At 40.9% G+C, this 19,389-nt stretch overlaps 1 protein-coding gene across 1 annotated transcript in view; it reads left to right on the top strand.

The window, feature by feature from the left end:
• Window positions 1-682: 682 nt before the first annotated feature.
• TMEM125 (transmembrane protein 125) overlaps window positions 683-19,389 on the top strand; it is a 29,456-nt gene continuing 10,749 nt past the window's right edge. Inside the window, exon 1 of the mRNA XM_053693611.1 lies at window positions 683-855. The gene's annotated coding sequence lies outside the window, so the exon portion shown is untranslated. The remainder of the gene's footprint in view (window positions 856-19,389) is intronic.

Below are 19,389 nucleotides of genomic sequence, written 5' to 3'. Positions count from 1 at the left end.
ACTGGTGATTGGTGGCTTCGCGTATACCTCTTGTCATAGGCTCACCCAATGTGCTCAGCTAGCTCCCAGTAGTGCACTGTTATTCCTGAGATTACAATCAATACCAAGAGACCACAGCCACATTTGATAATAGAAAACAATAGGAAAATGGTTTACAATTGCACGATCTATCTGAATCAGTTTAGTTTTTCACTTTACTGATCAGTGACTATGGTAAAATGCTGGCTGTGGCTGCTGTGATATTCCCATTTAGAAAGTAACCTGCACAATATGTCATTTACATTAGATCTTTGAACCTGTATAAAATGCTGTTTTGTTTCTTCTCATTGCTGCACCTTGTTTACCAGTTAGTTATCTGTATTATCTATATCAGTGCCCTTGTTTTACAGTGTAATAAATATAAGTGAGCGCTATAGAGAGACCTTCAGGAGCCACCCAGGGGAGGAGTAGATTTGATTAGGTAAAAAGTAAAAGCTGGTTGCAGATGTAAACAGAGAAGGCTGAAGAACAAAGAATGCACCTGTGCAGGTAGAGGGAAGAATGAGAGCTATGCACTGTGCTGCTGGGTAAGAGATAGAGCAGATATCACATTGCTCAGCTGTCCCTGCCTTCCTGCTATAGGTCACAGGATAGCAGCCAATCAGTGACAGGGAGTTGTCACAAGAAGGAAGAGATAGAATTCTACCTGTTGTGTAGTCAGAATAAGCAGCGAATTGGGACTGCAATATCTGCTGAGGAAGAGGAGGGGGGTTTCTTCTTGAGGATGGGGATTTACAGAACAGCTCACTCTGTTGCCTTCCTTGTATGATTCCCTGAACGTTCCACTCCTGGCACAGCCAACACCTGGATATACAGGTGAGACAGGTAACAATGTATTCCTGCTTCCTGTAACTGATCAGCCAAGGATTTAACTGTCTCAGTGACAACAAGGGATCACAAATAAAGAGGAAAGTCATACTATAGCAAGTCTGACTCAATGTAACACTGATTCTGCCAGACACATAGTGCTACAGTAACTCTGCCAGACACATAGTGCCACAGTGACTCTGTCAGACACATAGTGCTACAGTGACTCTGTCAGACACATAGTGCCACAGTGACTCTGTCAGACACATAGTGCCACAGTGACTCTGTCAGACACATAGTGCCACAGTAATTCTGCCAGACACATAGTGCTACAGTAACTCTGCCAGACACATAGTGCTACAGTGACTCTGTCAGACACATAGTGCTACAGTGACTCTGTCAGACACATAGTGCTACAGTGACTCTGTCAGACACATAGTGCTACAGTAACTCTGTCAGACACATAGTGCTACAGTGACTCTGTCAGACACATAGTGCTACAGTGACTCTGTCAGACACATAGTGCTACAGTGACTCTGTCAGACACATAGTGCTACAGTAACTCTGTCAGACACATAGTGCCACAGTGACTCTGTCAGACACATAGTGCTACAGTGACTCTGCCAGGCACATAGTGCTACAGTGACTCTGCCAGGCACATAGTGCCACAGTGACTCTGCCAGACACATAGTGCCACAGTGACTCTGCCAGACACATAGTGCTACAGTGACTCTGCCAGACACATAGTGCTACAGTGACTCTGCCAGGCACATAGTGCTACAGTGACTCTGCCAGACACATAGTGCCACAGTGACTCTGCCAGACACATAGTGCCACAGTGACTCTGTCAGACACATAGTGCCACAGTGACTCTGCCAGACACATAGTGCTACAGTGACTCTGCCAGACACATAGTGCCACAGTGACTCTGCCAGACACATAGTGCCACAGTGACTCTGCCAGACACATAGTGCCACAGTGACTCTGCCAGACACATAGTGCCACAGTGACTCTGCCAGACACATAGTGCCACAGTGACTCTGCCAGACACATAGTGCTACAGTGACTCTGCCAGACACATAGTGCCACAGTGACTCTGCCAGACACATAGTGCTACAGTGACTCTGCCAGACACATAGTGCCACAGTGACTCTGTCAGACACCTAGTGCCACAGTGACTCTGTCAGACACCTAGTGCCACAGTGACTCTGTCAGACACCTAGTGCCACAGTAACTCTGTCAGACACATAGTGCCACAGTGACTCTGTCAGACACATAGTGCCACAGTAATTCTGTCAGACACATAGTGCTACAATGACTCTGCCAGACACATAGTGCTACAGTGACTCTGCCAGACACATAGTGCTACAGTGACTCTGCCAGACACATAGCGCCATAGTGACTCTGCCAGGCACATAGTGCTACAGTGACTCTGCCAGGCACATAGTGCCACAGTGACTCTGCCAGACACATAGTGCTACAGTGACTCTGCCAGACACATAGTGCTACAGTGACTCTGCCAGACACATAGTGCCACAGTGACTCTGTCAGACACATAGTGCCACAGTGACTCTGCCAGACACATAGTGCTACAGTGACTCTGCCAGACACATAGTGCCACAGTGACTCTGCCAGACACATAGTGCCACAGTGACTCTGCCAGACACATAGTGCCACAGTGACTCTGCCAGACACATAGTGCTACAGTGACTCTGCCAGACACATAGTGCCACAGTGACTCTGCCAGACACATAGTGCCACAGTGACTCTGTCAGACACATAGTGCCACAGTGACTCTGTCAGACACATAGTGCCACAGTGACTCTGTCAGACACATAGTGCCACAGTGACTCTGTCAGACACATAGTGCTACAGTGACTCTGCCAGACACATAGTGCTACAGTGACTCTGCCAGACACATAGTGCCATAGTGACTCTGCCAGGCACATAGTGCTACAGTGACTCTGCCAGGCACATAGTGCCACAGTGACTCTGTCAGACACATAGTGCTACAGTGACTCTGCCAGACACATAGTGCTACAGTGACTCTGCCAGACACATAGTGCTACAGTGACTCTGCCAGACACATAGTGCTACAGTGACTCTGTCAGACACATAGTGCTACAGTGACTCTGTCAGACACATAGTGCTACAGTGACTCTGTCAGACACATAGTGCTACAGTGACTCTGCCAGACACATAGTGCTACAGTTACTCTGCCAGACACATAGCGCCATAGTGACTCTGCCAGGCACATAGTGCTACAGTGACTCTGCCAGGCACATAGTGCCACAGTGACTCTGTCAGACACATAGTGCCGCAGTGCCCGGTGCAATGATATCGATGTGCAGCAGACATGATCCGCAATATCAGATCATGTCCGCTCACATCATGATAAATAGGCCCCATTAACTCTGTCAGACACACACTCTGCAACACTAATGCTGTCAGGCACATACTGTCACAGGGAATCTACCAGACACACACTGACTGCCATAATGACTCTGTGAGGTACATAGCACTGCCATGCTGATTCTGTCAGGAACACTCTCATTCTCACTCATACTTTGCCCAGCAAACACTTACTGTGACGCTAATGATACACAAGCTGAGGCGTACAGGGGCACGTATACGCGCCCCTGTACGCCTCAGCTCGCCTGTGGCGGGGCAAAATTACCCGCATGTAATCAACATTGCACACAAGCGCAATTTTGCGCCTGCGTGCAATCCCGCGCACAGCCAATCACGTGCGGGCAGGAGCTGTCAATCTCCTTGGTCAAACTCAACCGCGGAGATTGAATTTCGCCGCCTTAGAGGTGACGAAGAGCTTAGGGAAGCAGCGGTCTGGTGACCACTGCATGATAAATTACGGCGAGCAAGTTCTTGTGAGAACTTGCAGCCGTAGGGGCTTGATAAATCTAGCCCATAGTGCCAAACTAACTCTGTCAGACACATCTCCAAATTTTGTAATGCTTTGTTACTATATATTATTCATTGTTTAAAAAGGCTTTTACCTTTTTCTTTCTTTTTGTTACTTAATATGTGAAGGGTCCATTACTTCCTGTCATCAAACCATTAGGGGGTTGTGGTCTTTATAGGAATGGTAAAGAAGCAGCTTTTCCTTTAAAGTGTTGGAGACACCATAAAAACTGCAGTTATTTTTTTGACCATGCTCAGTAGAGGACATTTGCTGCAAAAACAATGCAACAGTAGAACTTAAAAAGGGACATTAAACACTTTGGTGGCAATATAAAATGATAAATTGTAGAAATAAAAAACTTTGCAATATACTTTATACTTTAATTATTTATTTTGTTTGCCCTTTTCCTGTAATTCCATTCTGAAATTTTGAGTTTTTCACGTCTCATTAACATATGTAAATGACGCATTTACAGCCTAGGTAACTCGTGGGTATTTTGTAGAGTACTTGCTGTCTCTGCAAAGCCCATTATATGCAGAAAATGATACGAAACAAATACACAATCGAATTGTAGTTTGAAATATCTTAATACACAGCTGCACTTAAGATATGAACTTTAACTGCATTAAATTACAAAGTCCAAATATAATAAAAGCAGCTTATGATATACTGTACAGACTGTATCGCCCTTCCTTCTGAACTCTGCGGCAAGTCACTTAGCAAAGCACAAAAATCTGTTTCTAAAGTTCCACGAGGGAACTCATTGCACTATTTCACCTGATCGTTTAATAAATTATCACCCTATATTCCATACCATTTATGACAGAAGTCTGTCACATTCTAGTGTACAAATTAAATACATATTTTGTTTTTAAGCAAATTATGTGTTTAACTCCCGAAAAGATAAAATACTTATAGCTGAGCTCCAGTGCCAATCTAGATGAAGTAGTAATTAGGGGGCCAATCAGGAATAGATGTGGCTATTTCTTATTAAGGATCTACACCTGAAACATTGTCTTTTGTGGTTTTTGGACCAAATAAAAATATGACAATTTGATTATTATGAGAGTGTTGCTACCGTCTTTGTTTTGGACAGTGTTGGGGATAGGGTTGCCACCTCAGCCATGTTTTCTTGGACACTTATGAGTTATACATGCTGCAGGGTGTGCAGGCAGGAACACAAATTTAAACCCTGGACAGCACACAAATAGTGACATTGATCAGCACTATTCATGTTCCTCTCTGCACACCCTGCAGCATGTATAACTCATAAGTGTACAGGAAAATATGGCCGAGGTGGCAACCCTAGTTGGGGACAGTGGTGCATAGTGATAAGTGTGCACCCCTTTAAAGAAGACACACAGGTGCTGAACTTTATTTGATTGATGTGAATCCCGTTTAGGACCATCAGTTTTCTGAAGCTCCCAAATTGGAATTTATCTATGTATTTTATCCCTTTGTGTGTTTTAAACGTAGTGACATCACTAGAAGGTATATGGGCACTTCCCAGAGGCCCACCAGCGTCTGTGGGTAGACCTGCAATAGGAGTGGTGGAGCTAGCTGTGTTGTGGGCAGGGTCTGAACATGTCATGGATGAGATCCATGTAAGTAATGCAAAAAATTAAACACCTTTGTAAAACAGAGCATGTGACGTTTGTACTGCATAAAAAGACATTGAAGTGCAATTTTCCTTTAAGTACTAGATTGTCCCTTTAAGCACTAAAATGTCCCTTTTAGCACTACACTGTCCATCATTTAGGCACTAGATTACCAAAATAAAACATTCCAATTTACTTCTATTATCAAATTTGCTTTGTTCCCATGGTATTCTTTGTTGAAGAGATACCTAGGTAGGCATCTGGAGCACTACAAGACAGGAAATAGTGCTGTTATCTAGTGCTCTTGCAAATGGATAACATTCTTGCAAAACTGCTGCCATATAGTGTTCTAGACACATGCACGCTCCTGAGCTAATGTCCCTGCTTTTCAACAAAAGATACCAAGAGAACAAATACAATTTGCTAGTAGAAAGTTGGTTAAATGTCATGCTCTTTCTGACTCATGAAAGAAACATTTTGGGTTTCATGTCCTTTTAAGTATTTTTTGAGTTCCCTGTAGAGTTCTCCCCAATCTTTCTCCTGCTGTAGGATCCTTAGGGAGACATTGAAGTTGAAGAGATTTCTTCTTTACTAAATATTTGCCTTGGGTTTGTCTGTGAACTAAACTTTAACCAGGAAGTAAATGCTCAGAATATTATACTGGTAACAATGAGTTTACATAAGCTCTCCTACGGTCTGTGTCAGCTGGTAACAAGTATTAACCAACTGTTCTCATCTTTAAAGGGATCGTCTAGTCAAAATTAAACTTTCCTGATTCAGATAGAGCAGCAATTTTTAATCAACTTTCTAATTTACTCCTATTATCAGTGTTTCTTCTTTCTCTTGCTATCTTTATTAGAAAAGCAGGAATGTAAGCTTAGGAGCCGGCCCATTTTTGGTTCAGCACCTGAGTAGTGCTGGCCATCTGGCCGATAGGTGTCTAAATGTAGCTACCAACCAGTAAGCATTACCCAGGTGCATTAAAGGGACAGTCAACTCCAAAATGTTTATTGTTTAAAAAGATAGATAATCCCTTTATTACCCATTCCCAAGTTTTGCATAACTAACACAGTTATATTAATATACTTTTAACCTCTCTGATTACCTTGTATATAAGCCCCTTCTGACAGCCCTCTGATCACATGACTATTTATTATCTATGGACTTGCAATTTATCCAATTAGTGCAGCGTCAGGCACAACTCCACGGGCGTGAGCACAATGTTATCTATATGGCCCACATGAACTAGCAGTCCCCTGTTATGAAAAGCTAATAAAAAAGCATGTAATAAGACGCTGTCTATAGTGGCTTAGAAACAAGCATACATTAGAGGTTTAAAGGTTATAAAGTAAATTAATCTAACTACGTTGGTTGTACAAAGCTGGGGAATGGGTAGTAAACGTTATCTATCTTTTTAAACAATAAACCGCCGTGCATGTGTATCATATCTACTGTGAATCTAGTGGGCATGGCATAAGAAGCGGAAAGGCGGCTGACTACTCTCCAGCATTACAATCTTATGGTATCCCATTCTTGGTTACCCACCACGAGAGATAGAGAGTTTAATTTGGTGTTATTGCTCTCACACTCTCTCATACTGGTCACTGGAAGTTCAACATGGCACCTCATGGCAAAGAACTCTCTGAGGATCTGAAAAAAATAATTGTTGCTCTACATAAAGATGGCCTAGGCTATAAGACGATTTCCAAGACCCTGAAACTGAGCTGCAGCACGGTGGGCAAGACCATACAGCGGATTCACAGGACAGGTTACACTCAGAACAGGCCTCGCCATGGTAGACCAAAGAAGCTGAGTGCACATGCTCACAGCGTCATATCCAGAGGTTGTCTTTGGGAAATAGACGTATGAGTGTTGCCAGCATTGCTGCAGAAGTTGAAAGGTGGGGGGTCAGCCTGTCAGTGCTCAGACCATAGGCCTCACACTGCATCAAATTGGTCTGCATGGCTGTTCTCCCAGAAGGAAGCCTCTTCTAAATATGATGCACAAGAAAGCCCGCAAACAGTTTGCTGAAGACAAGCAGACTAAGGACATGGATTACTGGAACCATGTCCTGTGGTATCAAGCATGTGTGGCGGCAACCAGGTGAGGAGAATAAAGACAAGTGTGTCTTGCCTCCAGTCAAGCATGGTGGTGGGAATGTCATGGTCTGGGTCTGCATGAGTGCTGCCGGCACTGGGGAGCTACAGTTCATTGAGGGAACCATGAATGCCAACATGTACTGTAACATACTGAAGCAGAGCATGATCCCCTCCCTTCGGAGACTGGGCCGCAGGGCAGTATTCCAACATGATAATGACCCCAAACACACCTCCAAGTCGACCACTGCCTTGCTAAAGAAGCTGTGGGTAAAGGTGATGGACTGGCCAAGAATGTCTCCAGACCCTAAACCCTATTGAGCATCCTCAAATGGAAGGTGGGGGAGCGCAAGGTCTCTAACATCCACCAGGTCTGTGATGTCGTCATGGAGGAGTGGAAGAGGACTCGAGTGGCAACCTGTGAAGCTCCGGTGAACTCCATGCCCAAGAGGGTTAAGGCAGTGCTGGAAAATAATGGTGGCCACACAAAATATTGACACTTTGGGCCCAATTTGGACATTTCCACTTAGGGGTGTACTCACTTTTGTTGCCAACGGTTTAGACATTAATAGCTGTGTGTTGAGTTATTTTGAGGGGACAGCAAATTTACACTGTTATACAGGCTGTACACTCACTACTTTACATTGTAGCACAGTGTCATTTCTTCAGTGTTGTCACATAAAAGGATTTAATAAAATATTTTGAAAAAATGTGAGGGGTGTACTCACTTTTGTGAGATACTGTGTGTGTATATGTGTGTGTGAGATATATATATATATATATATATATATATATATATATATATAACATTTATTTTTGTCACCTTTTAACTAAATCACCATTCCCTCTCAGGTGTTAAAGTTGTAAAATTGTTTTCTCTGATCAGCATCCTGCACCCTACAGCTTGGCATCCTGATGTGACATCATAATGCAGAGGAAACATCTGTATTCCCTCTCCTTACTCATGTCTTTTAGAAGCATTCAACAGATCTGTTAAAGTAATTTTCTTCTATTCCCAAAACCCCTTCTGTTTTTGTGGTGCCCCCAGACATAGCAGCTTAAAACTATATATATTCACACACACTGTGAAACACGGCAAAGGCAAAATACAGGATTTTTATAATTACGCCAAGACTTTAATTACAATACAGATAAATGAAGCATAGCATATTCATCTGTTTTTGTCTTTATTAACAAAGTAGATCGCAGACATTACAAATATCTAGGCGTTCCGTGGGAGTAACTTGTATTCAAGCATTCATAGCACTGCACTGCATCTTAAAGGGACAGTCTACAATAGAATTGTTATTGTTTTAGAAGATAGATAATCCCTGTATTACCCATTCCCCAGTTTTGCATAACCAACACAGTTATATTAATACTAGTGGTGAAGCCCGTGTACACGGGCCATTTTCTTTATTGCAGTGGTCCTACCCCCGCCCAACCATGCCCCGTCATGTCAACGTCATGGACCTGTCACGCCCCCCATCATGCCTACTTCTGCCCAGCCACGCCACGCTGCGTGCACAACTGGCGACAGACACGTTACAAATGCGTTTATAGTGTAGATACTTTTTACCTCTGTAATTACCTTGTATCTAAGCATGTTTTGACAGTCCCCGATCACATGACTTTGTATTTATTATCTATTGACTTGCACTTTATCCAATTAGTGCAGTGTCTGCCACAACCCACGGGTGTGAACACGTTGTTATTTATATGGCCCGCATGAACTAGCACTCCCCTGTTGTGAAAAGCAAATAAAGAGCATGCAATAAGAGGCTGTCTATGGTGGCTTAGAAACAAGCAGAAATTTAGAGGTTAGAATGTTATATAGTATATTAATCTAACAATGTTGGTTGTGCAAAGCTGGGGAATGGGTAGTAAAGCATTATCTATCTTTTTAAACAATAACTAATTTAGTGTAGACTGTCCCTTTAAATACACCTTTTCAGTCATATTAGTTTTGCCAGCTTTTCAGAGTGACAAATTTAGTGAATTTACAGTGAAACATAATTTACAAATGAATAATTTGAAGTTGTACTACACCAACCAAAACCATTTTTTGTTTTTGTGAATGAAGTCTATGTTGTGTGAACACTTTAAATACAGCCCCCCCAGCACCAAGATCGCAGCTAAGTGGTGATGTAAGGAGACTTTTGCTGATGCTGTGATCCCTATTATTTCATATGGGACACAAATCGCCAGTTGTCTGAACAGAGACATTCAGACCACTTTTTAGGAATAAGGCAATTTCTTGTGGGTCTGACACCGTTTTTAATACTGGGGTCTAAGCATTGGTCTATGGGGTCCATTTATCATTGTGCGGACGGACATGATCCGCTATAGCGAACCATGTCCGCCGCACATCGATAAATGCCAACAGCATACACTGTCGGCATTTATCATTACACCAGCAGTTCTTGTGAACTGTTGGTGCAATGCTGCACCCTGCAGATTTGTGGCCAATCGGCCACTAGCAGGGGGTGTCAATCAGCCGATCGTACATGATCGGGCGGATTGCTATATGCCACCTTAGAGGCGGCGTATGAGTTAAGGAGCAGTGGTCTTATAACCGCTGCTTCTGGCCCTTGTTAAATAGACCCCTTTGAGTAAACATTAATAAAGAAGATAAGGAAGACTTTGTGTAAATCATTAGACAGATAAGATAATGAGGTATTCTCTCCCTACAAGATCAGCCTGTTGTGAGTTCAGTTTGCAGAGACGGCTATTTCATACAAAAAATATACCTAAAGAACCATTTGTTTTAATCTCTGCAGCTGCTATAACAAGTAATTAGAAACAAATTTTACTTTACAACGTCCCTTTAATAAATCTAGTCTAGTAAAGGCAGATTTGTGTGCAGGGAATGACCTGCTTTGGTTATGTTTTCTGAATGTTTCTAGCGGAGCTGGGAATGAGAGGTTGTGTCATCCTATGTCTATGTAAAACTGTAGAATCCTCAGTTTGCCCTAGGTCTGTATCATCTTCATTATTGATAGTCAATATATACCCCGTGTTACTGTCCTCCTGTAGAACATTCTCTTATGAAAAAACATTTGCTTCCTCCCTTAGTTTTAATGGAGACATTTGTCTTGGTTCCACCTTATTACCTTTCCCACTTAGTGATGGTGTAACACCTTAAAGGGACATTTTCTTTCATAACTCAGATACAGACTCTCTTGGTATTTTCCAAATATCCCTTTAAATAATGTCTGCATAAAACGATTTGAACTTTGCTTTATTATTTTCGTGTGAGATAAATAATAGCTTCACAGTTACTGATAAATATTCCTTTATCCTTATCAGCTGCCTGCCTAGACAATTTGACGTCACTGTGGTGCAAGTATTGTGCAATGGCACTACCCTAGATTATAAATGCTGATAGGCCAACCTGTTGCACCGATATTCTGTAGCCAGGTGTAAATATATTACTGCAATGCAATAGTCAGCCAATCATTTTATTTCCTTTACTAAATAATGTATTTGCTCTAAAATATAGCTAAGTCTTGCTTAGGAGTATCTGTGCCTATTCTTCTTTTTAGTATTATTGAATTGACTTTGTTCTCTTGGTATTCTTTGTTGAAAATCATATTTACATATCCTCAGCAGCAGTGATGCACTACTGGGATCTAGTTTCTGATTGGCGGCTACACACATATGCCTCTTGTCATTGGCTCACCAGGCGTGTTCAGTGAACTCCCAGTAATACATTGGTGCTCTTGAGTGGACATTTATTTAATTTCCTTGCAAGGGTTAAACACATAATACTGTCAGGGAGGAAACAATAGTTATACTATAGTTTACTAGTTAAGAGTTAAAACTTACTAGCCCATTGAGACAAAGTTTTAAATATAGGAAAAAGTCCTTACTCGCCCTCTGCAATTTCTTGCTCAGACATAAATTTCAAACCCTGTATGCTATAAATATTCCTTTAAAGGGACACTCAAGTCAAAATTAAACTCTTGAGATTCAGATGGGGCTGCATTGGGAGCTTAACGCGGCTTTTTTGCAGGTGTTAGGTTTATTTCAGCCCAAACTGCCCCATTGTTTCCTAAGGGGGAATCGTGCACGAGCACGTTTTGACAGCTTACCGCTACCGTAAGCGACGCTGGTATTGAGGGTTGAAGTGGCGGTAAATTCGTCTCAACGCACCCTTTTTTGAGCCTAATGCAGCCCCTCAGACAACTCTCAATACCAGCGTTGTTTGGAAGCAGCGGTAGGAAAAACAGCTGCGTTAGCTACGCGGGTCTTTACCGACAAAACTCTAAATCTAGGCCATTGTTTCTAAACAGAGCAATCTGACCCTCATACAATGAAACACTGATACAAAATGTTAGTTTATTACAGCATGGCATTACTGATTTTAGCTACAATACAGTAGATTTGCACAAACAACAAATGCCTGATAAATAGACAATGCAATAGCACTTACTCTGAACAAATCTTAAAGTTATGTCAATTTCCACTCCAACTGTATCATGTGACAGCCATGAGTCAATGACAAATGCATATAAGTATAGTCTGTGAATTCTTGCACATGCTCAGTAGTTGCTGGTGACTCAAAAAGTGTAAATATAAAAAGACTGCATATTTTGTTTATGGAAGTATATTTGAAAGTCATCAGATTGAGCTCGCATTCTATTGGCTGATCGGAACAGCCAATAGAATGCAAGCTCAATCTGATTGGCTGATTGGATCAGCCAATCGGATTGAACTTAAATCTGGCTGATTCAATCAGCCAATCAGATTTTTCCTACCTTAATTCCGATTGGCTGATAGAATCCTATCAGCCAATTGGAATTCGAGGGACGCCATATTGGATCACGTCATTTAAAGGAACCTTCATTCGGCGAGTAGGCGTCGGTTGAAGAGGATGGATCTGCGTCGGCTGGAAAGAAGATGGCTCCGCTCCGCTCCGGATGGATGAAGATAGAAGATGCCGCTTGGATGAAGATGTCTGCCGGTCCAGATGTCCTCTTCTGCCCGGATAGGATGAAGACTTCGACCCGGCTGGGTGAAGACGACTCAAGGTAGGGAGATCTTCAGGGGGGTAGTGTTAGGTTTATTTAAGGGGGGTTTGGGTTAGAGTAGGGGTATGTAGGTGGTGGGTTTTAATGTTGGGGGGGGTTGTATTTTTTTTTTTTACAGGCAAAAGATCTGATTACTTTGGGGCATGCCCCGCAAAAAGCCCTTTTAAGGGCTGGTAAAAGAGCTGATTACTTTTTAATTTAGAATAGGGTAGGGACCTTTATTATTTTGGGGGCTTTTTATTTTATTAGGGGGCTTAGAGTAGGTGTAATTAGCCTAATATTCTTGCAATCTTTTTTTTATTTTTTGTAATTTAGTGTTTTTTTTTTTTTTGTAATTTAGTTTAGTTTATTTAATTGTATTTAATTGTAGGTATTGGTAGCTAATTTATTTAATTAATTTATTGATAGTGTAGTGTTCGGTTTAATTGTACCTTATGTTAGGATTTATTTTACAGGTAATTTTGTAATTATTTTAACTAGGTAGCTATTAAATAGTTAATAACTATTTAATAGCTATTGTACCTGGTTAAAATAAATACAAAGTTGCCTGTAAAATAAATATAAATCCTAAAATAGCTACAATATAATTATTCGTTATATTGTAGCTATATTAGGGTTTATTTTACAGGTAAGTATTTAGTTTTAAATAGGAATACTTTAGTTAATAAGATTTAATTTATTTCGTTAGATTAAAATTATATTTAATTTAAGGGGGCGTTAGGGTTAGACTTAGCTTTAGGGGTTAATACTTTTATTATAGTAGCGGCGAGGTTGGCAGATTAGGGGTTAATACTTGAAGTTAGCGGCGATGTTAGGGAGGGCAGATTAGGGGTTAATACTATTTATTCTAGCGTTTGCGAGGCGGGAGTGCGGCGGTTTAGGGGTTAATACATTTATTATAGTGGCGGCGAGGTCCGGTCGGCAGATTAGGGGTTAATAAGTGTAGGTTAGGTAGCGGCAACGTTGGGGGGGGGCAGATTAGGGGTTAATAAATATAATATAGTCGGCGATGTTGGGGGCAGCAGATTAGGGGTTCATAGGGATAATGTAGGTGGCGGCGATGTGCGGTCGGCAGATTAGGGGTTAAAAATATTTATTATAGTAGCAGCGATGTGGGGGGACCTCGGTTTAGGGGTACATAGGTAGTTTATGGGTGTTAGTGTACTTTAGAGCACTGTAGTTAAGAGCTTTATATACCGGCGTTAGCCCATAAAGCTCTTAACTACAGCCTTTCCATGGGCGTTAGGAGTCTTGTCGGTAGAGGGTCTACCACTCACTTCAGCCAAGACTCTAAATACCAGCGTTAGGAAGATCCCATTGAAAAGATAGGATACGCAATTGGCGTAAGGGGATCTGCGGTATGGAAAAGTTGCGGCTTGAAAGTGAGCATTAGACTCTTTCCTGCCTGATTCTAAATACCAGCGGGCAGCCAAAAGCAGCGTTAGGACCCCTTAACGCTGCTTTTGACGGCTAATGCAGAACTCTAAATCTAGGCGAATGTGTTGAGCCACTGAGTGACATTCAAGGCCATGAAAGAGTTAATGAGTGCGTCTGATTCTTATGTGTTTAATTCTGTTCTAATCCTGTGTCTGACATTTATGACTAACCCTCAGTATTTTATTACCTGTAATTATTCTAATCTTTATATTTTATAAAATAAGTATTTTTAAAGTACTGTGAACAATAAATAGTTAATTAACTCTTGCAGTATTTGACTGCATTGTGACAGGAAGTGAAGAATAGGCATAGATTACAAGTGGTGCTTTTTTTTTTTTTGGCGTAACCAAAAACTTTGCTAGGATTTTCATTTTTGTGTTTTGCGGGTTGTGTTGGTATTACAAGTTCCAAAACAACATTCAGGTAGATTACGAGTTATGCACGCTATAGGGAATTTAACGAACGCAACAAAAGTTGCGTTATTTCACCCTCTATAGCGCAGCCATTACAAGTTTTGAAACAGCCGGCTTGTGCGTGCGATATGGTTGCGTTGAGCTCCATACCGCACAAAATACAAGGGCTGTTTTGATATGCTCGTGCACGCTTTCCCCATAGACATCAATGGGGAGAGCGGGTTAGAAAAAAACGAACACCTGCGATCGTGGAATGAAAAGCTCCGTAACGCAGCCCCATTGATGTCTATGGGGGAAAAAAAAGTAAAGTTTAAATCTAACATAAACCCTAAGTCTAAATACCCCTAATCTGCTGCCCCCGACATAGCCAACACCTACATAAACATATTAACCCCTAATCTGCCGCTCCTGATATCGCCAACACTATACTAAAGTTATTAACCCCTATTCCCTCGCACCCCAACATCGCCCACACTATAATAAATCTATTAACCCCTATTCCACCGCTCCCGACATCGCCGCCACTAAATAAAGCTATTAAACCCTAAAACTCTGGCCTCCCACATCACTACCGCTAAATAAACCCATTAACCCCTAAACCGCCAGCCCCCCACATTGCGACAACCTAAATTAAACTATTAACCCCTAAACCTAACACCCCATAACTTTAATATAATTAAAATAGAGCTAAATTAAAGTTACAGTTATTAACTAAATAATTCCTATTTAAAACTAAATACTTACCTGTAAAATAAAACCTAAGCTAGCTACAATATAACTAATAGTTATATTGTAGCTAGGTTAGGTTTTATTTTTATTTCACAGGTAAGTTTGTATTTATTTTAACTAGGTAGACTAGTTAGTAAATAGTTATTAACTATTTACTAACTACTTAGTTAAAATAAATACAAACTTACCTGTGAAATAAAACCTAAGCTGCCTTATACTAAAATCTACCATTACCAAAAATAAAAAACACTAAAATTACAAAAAATAAACCTACCAACAAATTATCCAAAATAATAAAAAATATTCTTATTTTAATACCCTTTTAAAAAAATAAAAACCCACCCCCAAAATAAAAAAACCCTAATCTATAATAAACTAACAAGGGCCTTTTGTAGGGCATTACCCTAAAGATAACAGCTCTTTTCCTACAAAAGAACCCTCCCCCAACAGTATACAAACCCCCACCCCCCCAAACACACAAAATAAAAATAAAGTAAAATCTAATCTACCCATTGCCCTGAAAAGTGCATTTGTGTGGGCATTGCCCTTAAAGGGCATTCAGCTCTTTTATGAAATGCCCAACCCCTAATCTAAAAAGAAAAACCCACCCCAAAACGAAAACATTTTTTTTACACAAAATAACAAACAAATTATCCAAAATAATAAAAATGATTCCTATTCTAATACTCATTTTTAAAAGAAACCTAATCTAGAATAAACTACCAATAGCCCTTAAAAGGGCCTTTTGTGGGACATTGCCCTAAAGATATCAGCTCTTTTTCTGAAAAAAATACAGACCCATTATTATAGTGTGGGCGATGTTGGGGTGCAGGGGAATAGGGGTTAATAACTTTAGTATAGTGGCGGCAATGTTGGGAGCGGCAGATTAGGGGTGAATAAGTTTAATATAGTGTTTGTGATGCGGGAGGGCCTCGGTTTAGGGGTTAATAGGTAGTTTATGGGTGTTTAGTGTACTTTGTAACACTTTAGTTATGAGTTTTATGTAACAGTTTTGTTGCGTAAAACTCATAACTACTGCTGCTACAGGCTGGAACGCAAGCTTTTTAGCCTCACCGCAAAACTCGTATTGGCTGCGCTATTGAAGACCCATGAAAAAACTTCATTTTTACGTGTGCGGGACTGACGTTGCGTTACATGCTAAAAGGCTTGCGGTACAGCTATACCGACAAGACTTGTAATGGCTGCGGTGCTGTTTTAATGCTGAAATTACAAAAAAATGTTAGCGTTAAAACCCGAACGCAAAACTTGTAATCTAGGTGATATTTTGTGCTAGCGTTAAGTTAACCCGAATAAAGCGCAAAACAACAAACTTAAGTTTTCGCGTGTGCGTGCATGTATTCCCCCATAAAGATCAATGGAGAAAAAAAAGTGGGAAAAAAACCCACCCCAGATCGCGCTAACTCCATCACCTTTTTGCATTTCCCCATAGAAGTCAATGGGGAAACAATACACATTAATATATATGTACACATATATCAACATATTCAGTGTGTATGTATGTGTGTATATGTGGGTATGTGTATGTATATATATATATATATATATATATATATATATATATATATATATATATATATATATATATATATATATATATATATATATATATATATATATATATATATATATATATATATATACACAGGGAGTGCAGAATTATTAGGCAAATGAGTATTTTGACCACATCATCCTCTTTATGCAAGTTGTCTTACTCCAAGCTGTATAGGCTTGAAAGCCTACTACCAATTAAGCATATTAGGTGATGTGCATCTCTGTAATGAGAAGGGGTGTGGTTTAATGACATCAACACCCTATATCAGGTGTGCATAATTATTTGGCAACTTCCTTTCCTTTGGCAAAATGGGTCAAATGAAGGACTTGACAGGCTCAGAAAAGTAAAAAATAGTGAGATATCTTGCAGAGGGATGCAGCACTCTTAAAATTGCAAAGCTTCTGAAGCGTGATCATCGAACAATCAAGCGTTTCATTCAAAATAGTCAACAGGGTCGAAAGAAGGTTGTGGAAAAACCAAGGCGCAAAATAACTGCCCATGAACTGAGAAAAGTCAAGCGTGCAGCTGCCAAGATGCCACTTGCCACCAGTTTGGCCATATTTCAGAGCTGCAACATCACTGGAGTGCCCAAAAGCACAAGGTGTGCAATACTCAGAGACATGGCCAAGGTAAGAAAGGCTGAAAGACGACCACCACTGAACAAGACACACAAGCTGAAACATCAAGACTGGGCCAAGAAATATCTCGAGACTGATTTTTCTAAGGTTTTATGGACTGATGAAATGAGAGTGAGTCTTGATGGGCCCGTGGCTGGATTGGTAAAGGGCAGAGAGCTCCAGTCCGACTCAGATGCCAGCAAGGTGGAGGTGGAGTATTGGTTTGGGCTGGTATCATCAAAGATGAGCTTGTGGGGCCTTTTCGGGTTGAGGATGGAGTCAAGCTCAACTCCCAGTCCTACTGCCAGTTTCTGGAAGACACCTTCTTCAAGCAGTGGTACAGGAAGAAGTCTGCATCCTTCAAGAAAAACATGATTTTCATGCAGGACAATGCTCCATCACACGCGTCCAAGTACTCCACAGCGTGGCTGGCAAGAAAGGGTATAAAAGAAGAAAATCTAATGACATGGCCTCCTTGTTCACCTGATCTGAACCCCATTGAGAACCTGTGGTCCATCATCAAATGTGAGATTTACAAGGAGGGAAAACAGTACACCTCTCTGAACAGTGTCTGGGAGGCTGTGGTTGCTGCTGCACGCAATGTTGATGGTGAACAGATCAAAACACTGACAGAATCCATGGATGGCAGGCTTTTGAGTGTCTATATATATATATATATATATATATATTACACACACACACACACACATGGCTCAATACCATTGTTGGCCTGTTCTATGTTGATTTACTGCCTGGAAGCAGCTTCTTTTAGCCCAGTAATGCTTTTCACAGAGTAGAACTTTCCTGTAGTATATCAGTCTGATCCCGCCTATTACGATCAGTCCAGCGCCGAAATACCAGGCAATTCCTCTCTGAATAAGGAACACAGCAACCCCAGACGATCGTTTTGGCCTTCGCTGGGCTTCGTCAGTGAGGTGTAACCATATTCCTCTAAGCACACTGAGCAAGGAGTCCACGTCTGGTTACCCCTTTTTTCCTATAGGGAGACTAAATACACACAGAGAGAAGCGCACTCACAGGAACGAACAACCAGCTCAATACCATTGTTAGCCTCTTCTTTGGCGATTTACTACCTGGGTGCAGCTTCTTTTAGCCCAGTAATGCTTCTCACAGGGTATATATACAAACAAATACATCTTTAGCAATGTATCTGTAGGTGTCTCAATGTTAAAGCCCTTTTCCTGCCTTTTTTTTTCTAACACCCGAGATCTCATATCTTTGAGCCCTTTATAACTTTTTTGTGCCATATTATTACACAGCGTTATTATGACTGTAATGTATTTTTGAAGGGGATTTGTGCAACTTTTTAGTTTCAGAAAACAGTTAACCCCAGCTCTAAAAGCGAAGTAAGGATTGAAGCATAAATCGCGATTTCGCTCCACTTGTAATATCATATCAGCGCAATGAAAATGGCTTGGAAAAACACTATAGCGCCTCACTTTTAATGTAGCCCTAAGATTCCTGCTCCCAGGGCATTCACAATACACTTGTTTACAGATTACTCATTGTTTGTAGTTGTTGCTTATGAATAATATTCAGTGTGGGCTATTTTTATATAAGTTACGTAAGATAATGATATAATTAGTAACATCTATACAACTTCAGACCTTAAAGGGATATAAAACAGTCTGTTTCATTGTTGTGATTAAAGAGCACTTAGCTGTGGGTTATATTTATAATCATTGTAATATGTATTATTCATCATTTTACAATGATTTTTACCTTGAAAGTGATGGTAAATCCTAGCATTTGTGAAATGATAGAATTTACAATTGGAACAAATAAAGGGGACTTTCAGTCATGAAGTATAAAATACTTCATGCGTAAAGTTGCTTTATTTTTTTTCCGTGTTCGACGCACTGAGCTGCTCAGGCAGCCCACAGCAGAACACTAGTTTGCTGAGCTTCAAACAAATAATGGAACTTTCAGCATGAAGTATTTTATACTTCATAACTGAATGTCCCTTTTATGTGTTCCAATGGTAAATCCTAACGTTTCACAAATGCTAGGATTAACCATCACTTTAATTTCTTTTTAAACTTAATTTCTGCAGGGTCCATTACTTCCCATCACAGCCCTACAAGGGGCCCGGAGTCTCCAAAGGAA

This window comes from Bombina bombina, chromosome 10, assembly GCF_027579735.1.
Source record: "Bombina bombina isolate aBomBom1 chromosome 10, aBomBom1.pri, whole genome shotgun sequence".
NCBI lineage: Eukaryota > Metazoa > Chordata > Amphibia > Anura > Bombinatoridae > Bombina > Bombina bombina.
The sequence above is the reverse complement of the archived record's forward strand: the minus strand, read 5'-3'. Positions and strand labels throughout refer to the sequence as shown.